The sequence below is a fragment of the Neopelma chrysocephalum genome, unplaced genomic scaffold, assembly GCF_003984885.1.
Source record: "Neopelma chrysocephalum unplaced genomic scaffold, ASM398488v2 Primary Assembly neopelma1_42, whole genome shotgun sequence".
NCBI classification, from domain to species: Eukaryota; Metazoa; Chordata; class Aves; order Passeriformes; family Pipridae; genus Neopelma; species Neopelma chrysocephalum.
The window spans coordinates 17,162,968-17,173,110 of record NW_020897700.1 but is presented as its reverse complement, the minus strand read 5'-3'; the positions used below and the strand labels follow the sequence as shown (position 1 = coordinate 17,173,110).

The following is a 10,143-nucleotide window of genomic DNA, read 5'->3' as shown; positions in this document are numbered from 1 at the left end:
TACCCAAAAGTTCAGTAATTTGTTGTAACTAGATTTTCTTAGAACAATTAAATTATCCCAGAACACATATTTGAAATTACTAAGAAATATCTATAACCCAAAAAGCAAGACAGCTGATGCAGCCTTCCACAAGGGCCCAGAGCAGTGCAGAACAATCACATGGCTCCTTTGTGTTTACTCTTCAAAATGTTAACAGGTCTGACAGGGATTTAAATATTTAGAGTAGAAATTAAATTTTTATAGTTACTATGGGGACTGTGGGGAAACAAGTAATAGCAACCTCACAGTAAAAACAGCTTTAGAAGACAAGTGACATTTAGTTCATACAAGGCAGCATATGCTTTGTCTCCTTCCTTCAGCTGTGGAAATACTCAGGCTTTGGCTCTGTTCCTACAAGATGACTACCCTCAACTTCAAGTTCTGTTCTCCTTGTTTACTGAAGTAAATCTGGAGACATCTCATTTATCAGGACAATTGCCACTGATTCACATCAGTGTAGGGTAGCAGAATTGGGCATTTACTTAGGTTGCAGTGCAGGGTTCTTGAAAACATGTAGAGTGAGACCCTTAATTTGCCATTTGTTTGAAACAGCAAACTCCCACCAAGGAAATTAGCACACGTTTGAATTTTTTTTTCTTGATAAAATTGCTGATTTTTTTTCTCCCTGTCTTGTCATTACTTGCCTTTACAGATCAAAGACTGCATAAAATATGAAAAATATGCATAGGAACACCAGAGTGAGAACATGTTGAGGCATACAGCTGTATGGCTCAGACCAACCATGGGTCATACGGAAGGCAATGCCTCCTGGAGCTCATTTGTCTACAAGGCTGTGCACAAACTCACACCTCACAGTGGGGTGCAGCACGGTCCCTCTGCACAATGTCTCTCCCTCGCTATAGCTTTACCAGTGTACTGCCCCTTACTCTACATCTTTGGAACAGCATGCAGCCTCAGAGAAGGTCAGCGGTTGAAGCATCAATTCTGTCTGGCCCATATGCTGGAAAAAAGGACAGGAAAAAAGACAAGGTGTGTTATCCTCCACACCTGAAACAAGCCAGCCGGGCATACTGCGGCTCAGATTTGTTGAGGTGTTCTTTTCATTAAACTAAAGATAAGCAACTCATAAAGAACAAATGTACTACAGAATTAGTCTTTTATCTTGCTGCATTAAAAAATGTTATTTATGTGTAACAGTGATCAAAAGGCATTGAAAGCATGTAAATAAATCGTACTACTGTTGTAGATTACTTTGGTTTCTAAGTTATCTATAAGAGCTACTTAGGATGTTAAATCATATTATTGGAAACTTTGTTAAACATCTCCTTATTTTCAGTTAATGCAGTTACTTTTATCCTTAAAACTACCATCAGAACTGCTAGGTGACTTATAGGTGATAGATATACATATATCAGATGGGCATTGTAGTTACGTACAGCTGAATCATTAACAGTCTAGTTAAATATCAAGAGCCAGATTCTATCAAGAGCTTAGTCACTCAGAGTCAAGCTTTTAAGTAGGGATAATTTGGGACTTGGTGCTTCTGTGGAGTAGGGTGTTGGAGTAGGGATACCATTTGCACCCTGCAGCAAGGGTAACACCATATTTAGAGCGCTAAAGTAACATCATGAATTATGTATGTGGTTTAGGTATTCACATAAACTGCGAGGTTTTATTTTGTATTATTTATTTTATATGATAACACTGCCTCTGCTATGAGAAGAAGGTTGCATGAGATTTTCTGTGTTTGCTAATTATATGAGATCATCTTCCTACTCACACAGGAAAAATCAAGTTGTGGATCAAATACATTTTAAATAACTTTGGCTTTGTTTGGAATGTTTTTCTTTGAAGACACATCTCGTATGCCAAAATCTGTTCTTTCATTGTTTGCAAACGTTATTTATCACTTCTAAGAAGGTTTTGTCATAAAGAACATATCTAAGTATTGTGTTGATTTTCATGGATGTAACCTCTTTATAAATATTGCAAATTTATTGCATAGTACCCAAACACATAGGAACATTGACAGCTCCTTTTCAAGGAGGGAAAACTGAGGAATCCATTGACAAAGGCCAAAACTATCAAGTGGCATCTGAACTTTTCACACTGACTTGATAAACCTACTCTTATGTTGTGGGCATGTTGAATTTTTGGGGATTTTTTTTGGGGGGGGGCTGGGGGAGGTTTGGGAGGGGATTGTCTTTTTTGTTTGTTTGGTTGGTTTTTGCGGTTTTTTAATTTTTTTTTCCCCTTGATAAGTTAATAATTCTGCAGTTCTGCACATGTTCAAAATTGATTCTGGTTACATTTGGATGCAGTCATGAATTCTCACTAATTCTACAAATGCAGTTCCAGATATCTCATACTAGGCATAGAGAAAAGGAGGAAGAAAAGAATAATGATAATTCATGTTCCACTTGCTAAGCATCCTGTTCACGGACAAGGTTTCTGTCTAGTTGTCTATACTAAATTTTTCCTAATTGCAAAATAGTCTCTTTTCGTGTCCTTGAGGGAATTCCTTCCATGAATTCCATCTTTCTCAGTCACAGCAATGACTGAAGCAGAGCTTAGATTGTTCTCTAGTACACAAATAACATTCATTCTCAGAATTCTGTTTTTATGAAGTCATATCTGAGTAGTTAAATTGCAATTAAATATTTACAAATACTTAAAGATTGCGAGTGAAAAGCATTTCTCAAAAATGTTATCAAGTCACCTCCTGGATATGAACTTTATAAAAAAGAGCATTATCATCTAGAAAATGATGAGTTGGAAAGAAAAAAAACGAGTAAGGAAGGAAGGACTAGAGGAAACAAACACAATTAAAGAACTATTAAAAGAAAGAACAAATAAAAATTATTCTTTAACAACTTTTTAAAAGAAGAATTAAAACTGATGTAAAACACAGCACTGTCTGTGCTGACTGTTAGCATTTAATGTGCATCATCAATTTGCATTTAGGCAGCTTTACTCCATGGCAGAGATTGCAGGTAGCTGAAAATAAATAAATAAATAAATAGGGTTAACTAAGGAATTTGAATAATAATGTCATTATTTATCAAATAATTTGACAAATAGTATTTTGACTGCTGCAGAATTGGTTTACTATCATAAGAAGTATTTGTTGAATAAATTAGTCAATAAAAATGACAAAAATTTAGTGAGTAACGCATTTGATAAATAGTATTTAGCAAGCTCAACTGCAGACATAATTTTATTTTCTGAATCCTGTATTAAGTAATTTTCTTAAAAAGCAGAAATAGTCAATTTTTTTCCCTCCAACTCTCCTATGGTCAAGTGGGAACTGCTGGTTTTGTTTCTTGCAATACTGTTCCTCTAGTTGTACGTGAATGAAACTGAAAATTAGATACTTGCCCTAGGAAAAACATATCTGATAGATTTCATGACATTAAGGTGTGAGGGACTGGAAAAAGTTATTAAAAAGTTATAAATGACTCAAAACAACCCTGGGTGGGGAGGGCGCATGACAACTTCTGCCAAGTCAGGATGCTGCACTGCCCGACCATAAGCCTTGAGCCACTGGTGCACCATTGGTGCAGCTCTCAGTACTGGCACACCAGGAGTGCTGCCCCATCCCCCCGACCCTGGAGCTTTTAGTCCAACACTGTGTTTTCTGTTGATTAAATATGTGTTTTAAACTTTTGTCAAGTTCTCTTATTTTCCAAAGTTTGCCAGTAAAGTGTGTTATTTTGACCCCCTGAGAGGTGTCGTAACGTCTCTCCTGTGGGCGTTCTCAAGGTATGAAAGAACTGAAGGCCCCTTTTAATGAATCCATTGGACGAGTTTTGGGAGCCTTATATATTTTTGATGTAAAACCCCTTCTATGAGCTCATGATAACAGCCTGGGATGTTACATAAGGACAGGAAAGGTTTCATCTTAGGTTTAAAGTTGTGACAAGTTTTTGTAGTGTTCCACATTTTAAACATAGTGGAAGTTGTTGCTTAAATTCAAAATCCAATTTTAATTGCACCTCTTTTCTTTTTGGTAAATGCACAATGATGATTGTAGACATATGCAGACATACTAAAAGCACTGTTTCTTACCATAAAAATCAAACATTCCAATACAAACTAGAAATGAGGATTGCATGAAAATAAAAAAAACCAAACCCCTCATGTTTAAAACTTACTTTATTTCAAATTGACATTTTTAGTGTCTTTAATTCAGTACAGTTTTGAGCTACTTCAACTGAGTAGGTGATGAACTTCCATTGCTCTTTTCTGTGTGTGTGTCCTTTCTTCCTATAACCTGACAATAACAATTAATTCTCTCAAAATGTTTAGGAGCAACCCTAGAAAGAAAAATAGAAGATTGTGTTGGTTATTTGAAATCATACGCCATCTTCATTCTCTCTCTATGAGATATTTCAAAGATTTTTCCAAGACATTTTAAAATCAGCTCCAAAGGGACGTTATTTAATGCCCTTATGTAGGAGGTCAGTATATCTGGCTAATATTGTTCTCCCTTTACTTTTCAGATGTCCTAGTTAGAGCTTGGAGGCATAAAAAATATGAATTCAGGAAGAGATGTAGATCAGAAGAAGAAAACAAATGTCAAGACTGAGAAGCCCCCATGGCCTTGCAGAACTTGAAAGGGAAGGGCAGGCACAGCAGCAGAGATTCTCTGTATGGGTCTTCAGGCACCAGCGGTTCCTTAGTGTGTGCTGTACCCTACCTGAACCTCATGTTTTAGTTTTTCTGCAGACTGAAATATTTTGCTTGCTAAAGTTTTTTCACCTGATAGAACATATCTGAATGAAACCTAGTGGTTTTTGATTTAAGACAGGACAGACAATGTAGTCATTGAAATTTCTAAGGAAGGATGGCACAGCAGGGGTTAGAGATGAAAAGATGTTTTTGAGGCCTTGGGCTGCCTGTGTGTCTGGCTTATGCTGCAGCTCCCTGTGGGCTGCTTGAGACCCTGCAGAATATTCCATCTTGTTTTACATTCACATCTTCTTAGGAAGAAATTGTATCTGTAGGATCATGCAGTGGTACTGCTGGATTCAATTTGTATGATACGACGAAATTTCCAGAGGAATAAACACTTTGTGCCATCTTATACAGAAGGAGCTCAGTTCTGACATTAACTGTGGAAGGATGAAACTGTATAAAGAATCTGTCAAAAAATAAGTATATTTTGCTGTACTGTAGTGATATAAGCAGGATGAAATACTGCCCTCTTTGCAGTCAATGAGATATTTATGCTTGATTTAGTAAAGTCGGGAGGTCACCACACACAGAGCTAAATCAGATGTTAAAATAAACCTTTGTTGTTCTTTGGATTCAGCAAATATTTTAACCATCATCTAAGTTAGATAAAAAAATTGACAGTGTGCATTTAAACATCTGCTTGGATAGTTTAACCGTTAAGACAGAAACATGTTTTAGTACTCCAGACTAGTGAACATGGAGTGAAAAGTCCTAATAGCAACAACTCTTAATTTCTTTGTGATACACAGAAGTATATTTTACCAGTTTCCTCATGTTAGCTTAAACAAAATAATGAACAAACTAACAAAACCAACAAAACCAGATAAACATTAAATACAATACCCCCAAATAAACTATCTAAACCCTGCCTTTACTCCTTAATCTATAAACAATGCTGCATCAGGAAGCAAATGAGAGAGCAGCTGCCATTAACCCTGCGTGTGTTGCTAGGTCTTAGCAGTATTGGTGTATCAAGCTGCTGCATGTGCTAAAGCTGCAATGCTTCTGGCATAGGTCCAATCAGGTTTAGAGTGATGACAAGGGGATTCATTGGCCTGCACGATTAGATGACTGCACACCTTTCAGCTGTCATCGAATGTAACAGTTCTGATGAATGTCACAGTCACATGTAAGCTTGTGGGGTGTGTTATCTCACTTTCCCTCTCGCTGCATATAGAGCACATGAAGTGAAAAATATCCAGAGGACCTCTTTGAGTGCAGAAAAGAGTCACCACACTGTTACTTTTTTTTTCTTTTTGTTGAGCTGCAGGGTTAGGATGTCCGTTTATTTCAGTGAAGAAACTAGGGATTTAAAATAAAACCTCCTTAAATTTGGTGTCTTAATTACTGAGTGCATTCACATGTCATCTCTGATTTAACTACAGGTAGTCCCCCTTCTAGCTGTCATGTTGTGCTTTCAGGATAAGTTATACCAGTTTAGACAAGTTTGTTTTCCTCATGTGCAGCTACTGAAATTTAGAAATGAAGTAACAGATTCAAACCAGTGAAAGCTGTTTAATTTTGTTAATGAAAACTGGAAGTGTCCCACATGTTATGCTTTTGAAACTGTCATATCCTTGCCCAAAGCTGAAGTCATAAACTGCGCAAAATGCACTGTATGGACTTTGAAAGGGAGCCACTCTAACGCAAATAGCATATATATACGCCACGGTCAGACAGCAGGTAATATGTTTTTATAGCCGTGTCACAAAGACAAAAAAAAAGTTAGACATTAGTTTTAGACATAGACAGTGAACCAAGGACTTTTGCCGTTAAAGTCTATGTCAAAACTTCCACTAACTTGAGTTCTGTCAGAGCAGAGCACTGACACCTTGCAATTCCAGAACAAATTTCAACATTTTGCTGTTTCAGTTGCATTTTCCACCTAATGTTTCTGCACCTTTGATTATAAAGGTCCACTGACTTTTTCTCTCTCAGTTGGTTCAGAAAAAGCATCTTGTTAATGAGAACAGTAGCTTTGAGTTTTCAAGCATAGTTTTTTTGCAGTACTGTTCTGAACCTTTTTTAAATTATATTATTAAAGTTTGTGCCCTGACTGCGCCATGCCACAGAGAACTCAATTTGTTTTACACACAGGGTGATGAGAGAACATTAAGAAGGAGATATGAAAGCTTGTGAGTGTCAAGACCAAAAAAAGGGAGAGAAAAGTGACACAGGGTAGTCTAATGGAGGAAGGGTTGAAGGAGTGAAGGGCAAAGCATAGACTTAAACCAAATGGAAAGAACAAGAAGACATAGGAGAGGATATGTCAGAGAGGCTACCTTTAATCCCAACATACCAGCTAACAAATTGAGTTTCACTCTACACTTACATGGCATGTAAAAACATATACATGTAAATATTTTAATGCATGTAAATACATGTATTAAGTAATAATCAAAGAAAAATGTGAGTGCATGCAAATAGGTAAAAATATTGACATGTAAAATATTTACACTGACTCCCTTTCTGCAAGAAGAGGGGAAAGAGAGAGAGTGAGTGACATGGCATGCCTTACATTTCTCATATGAAGATGAGCACATTTTCAGGGTCTGTTGACATTTGTGCAAAATGGTTGTTTCATAGGAACAAACGGAAAGCACAGATAAAAAGAGGCTTAGAACTGTGCCTCTGGGACAGTCCAAGGGTTGATTTGGCCACATTATATTATAACATTTAGGAACAAGTCCAATGTGTTTGCTCTGTTATTTCAAGGCAAAAAAATTAGATTTTATTACATGAAAAGAACACTTTCTGGAATATCTGCTGATGCTCTAACTTAACAACATGAACTCCCCTGTAGATTAAAATGTAAATTTTATTGAGCAAAATCAGCAATGCACAAAAGAGTAGGCTTTCCACTTTCTGCAGAAACCCTGCAATTAATCCCTCAATACCTTCAAGCATCCTATTCTTACCTCCCCATAAAATATCAGAGTGTGGTCAGCCCTTTCCAATGTTAACTTTTGAACTTGAGATGTCTTCACACTATCAATTGTTGGTCTAAGTGATTTTGGTAAATTTAATTCAAGCCTATCATCCTGAAACATTGTGGACTCAGCATGATGGGTTTGGTTGGAGTAGAGTGGCTGGTATGGGGCTGTGTTTTGGATTTATTCTGAACACCTACAGTGATGTTTTTGTTACTGCTGAGCAGTAACAAAAACAAGCAGACAAGGCCTTGTCTGCTTTTCATACTGCCGCGCCGGCAAGGAAGTTGGAGATGCGTGGGAGACTGGGAGGAGACACAGCCAGGACATGTGACCCAAACCGACCAAAGGGATATTCCATACCATAGGACATAATGTTCAGTATATAAAATGGGGGGAAGAAGGAAAAAGGGGGGGATGTTTGGAGTGATGGTGTTTGTGTTCCCAAGTAATCATTGCCTGTGATGGGGCTCTGCTCTTCTGGAGGGGACTGAACACTCACCTGCCCATGGAAAGCAGTGAATTAATTCCTTGTTTTTCTTTGCTTGTATGTGCAGCTTTTGCTTTCCCTATTAAACTAGCTTCATGTCAACCCACAAATTTTCTGCCTTTTACCCTTTCAGTTCTCTTCCCAGTCCTGCTGGTGGGGGAGTAAGTGAGTGGCTGTGGGGGCTTGGCTGCTGGCTGGGGTGAAACAATGACAGTTCAACAAGACCTACTCAGTAGCTACTAACAAGGAAACAGATATGGTTTGTTGTTTTTTAAATATATGAAAGTTAAAAGAAAAAGCTAATGCAATCACTGTAATGGCATAAGAGTTGAGAAATATAAGACGTACACTAACAGCTTTCTTACTATTCTTAGGTATGTTTAGAATCAGAGATTAATTTGCTACTTTAAATAACTCATTTATAAAAAGTTTACTGAAAGGTGTTTCTTGCATTTGCAACTGAGAGCCCTCCTGTTGTTTCTGATGGAGTTTATTCTCGTAGTAAGGGATTTTAAATAGGTTATTAATATAAGCGTGAAACATAGACCCTTTGAATTAACAGAGATTGTCACATTCAAATATGACACTTGCAGTTTTTTCTGTTTTATTCGTATTACCCCAGGAAGTGGAGACCATTTTAATTCTGAATACTGACAACTAGTGGAACAGAGGTGAATAATGTGTTTCCTAGCTAATCTGAGTGAGGAGCTGCAGACATGATGCACAGTATTTTGTTTTCTTGCACAAGATCTCTGGGCTAGATTGGGAGATGTCATAACTACCAAGCTAAGGCAGGTGGTTATTCTCCGTAGGTTTCCTCTACAAGCAAATTAGAGAGAGGGGGATCCTTTAGATGTTAATCCAAGGAATATTTCTTGTAGGTTCCTTAATAGTACAATAAATATCTCAAATGACTAGAAAACCACTAGAAAAACTACTTAACTCACTTAGCTTTTTAGTTTGGTGCCCAAAGTCAGATGATATGAAAGCTCTTGCATCATGTGTAAGATGTTGGATTCAAATCTAACTGAATTATTGACACAGCTTGGATCCAACTCACTGTGAGTGAGTATGTGTGTGTGGGGAAGGGGCCCAAGGCCTCCTGAGAGCACATGGCCTGCAGCCAATGGGGCCAGGCCCCAGAGAGCACATGGAGAGCTGGAAGGGCTGCAACCAACACGGCTGTGTCCATGCAGAGCACATGGTATCACTGGATATAGCTGGGCTGTCAGTCAAGGAAGGCCTGTCTGTAGCCCGCCCACAGCACGCCCCTGGAGCCAGCGATGGCTACGGCACACCTCCCTGTGGCCTGAAAGGCACTGAGTGGTCAATGATTGGATATCCTGTGTTGGAGGGAAAACCAAGCAGTATAAATACAGGAGGCTCCATATGAGCTGTCTCTCCTTTTCCCCTTCTGTTCCAACCTGCAACATATGCACCATTGAATCATTTCGGTAACTACTTTTCTTTCCTCACTCTCCTTCTCTTTTTCTCCTTCTTTCTTTACTCTTTTAGTCTGTTTTCTTCTTTACTCTTTTCCTTCTCCTGTGAGTAACTTAAAACCAGTGAACTGTGTTTTGCTAAAGCTGGCATATTGATTATTTGTAGTGAGTGTTTTCTGTGGAATGGGTCTTTGTGCTGGCTGTTTTAGCAAAATATTTTTCTTGGTTGTATTTTATTCCTATAAAACATTTTACCAAAATGTCATATTTTTCTCACTAAATTAAAAGACATTCTCTTAGATAAAACGTAGCTGCGTTTTGTCCGGACACAAACTCGAGTCTATAATGAACCAAAAGGCTTTTAAAAAGCCTTAAATAAGTGTAATCACTCTGGGCAGCCTACGGCTTAAAATCTGGAGTGTACCATTATGCTATCTTTAAAACATTGTCACTGCTTCACTTTAAAGCATGGACAACAAAAGCATAGGTACAGATGCAATTTAGTGTCATCGTAGTCTGTATGATCCTAATAGTAATATCTCTG

The 10,143-nt window shown here is 37.9% G+C and overlaps 1 long non-coding RNA gene across 1 annotated transcript; it reads right to left on the bottom strand.

The window, feature by feature from the left end:
- Positions 1-364: 364 nt before the first annotated feature.
- Positions 365-9,455, bottom strand: LOC113964502. Its single transcript, XR_003533212.1, has 3 exons — positions 9,105-9,455; positions 4,155-4,316; positions 365-1,000 (listed from the first exon to the last, which is right to left on the bottom strand). It is a non-coding gene; the product is annotated as an uncharacterized LOC113964502 (long non-coding RNA).
- Positions 9,456-10,143: the final 688 nt, after the last annotated feature.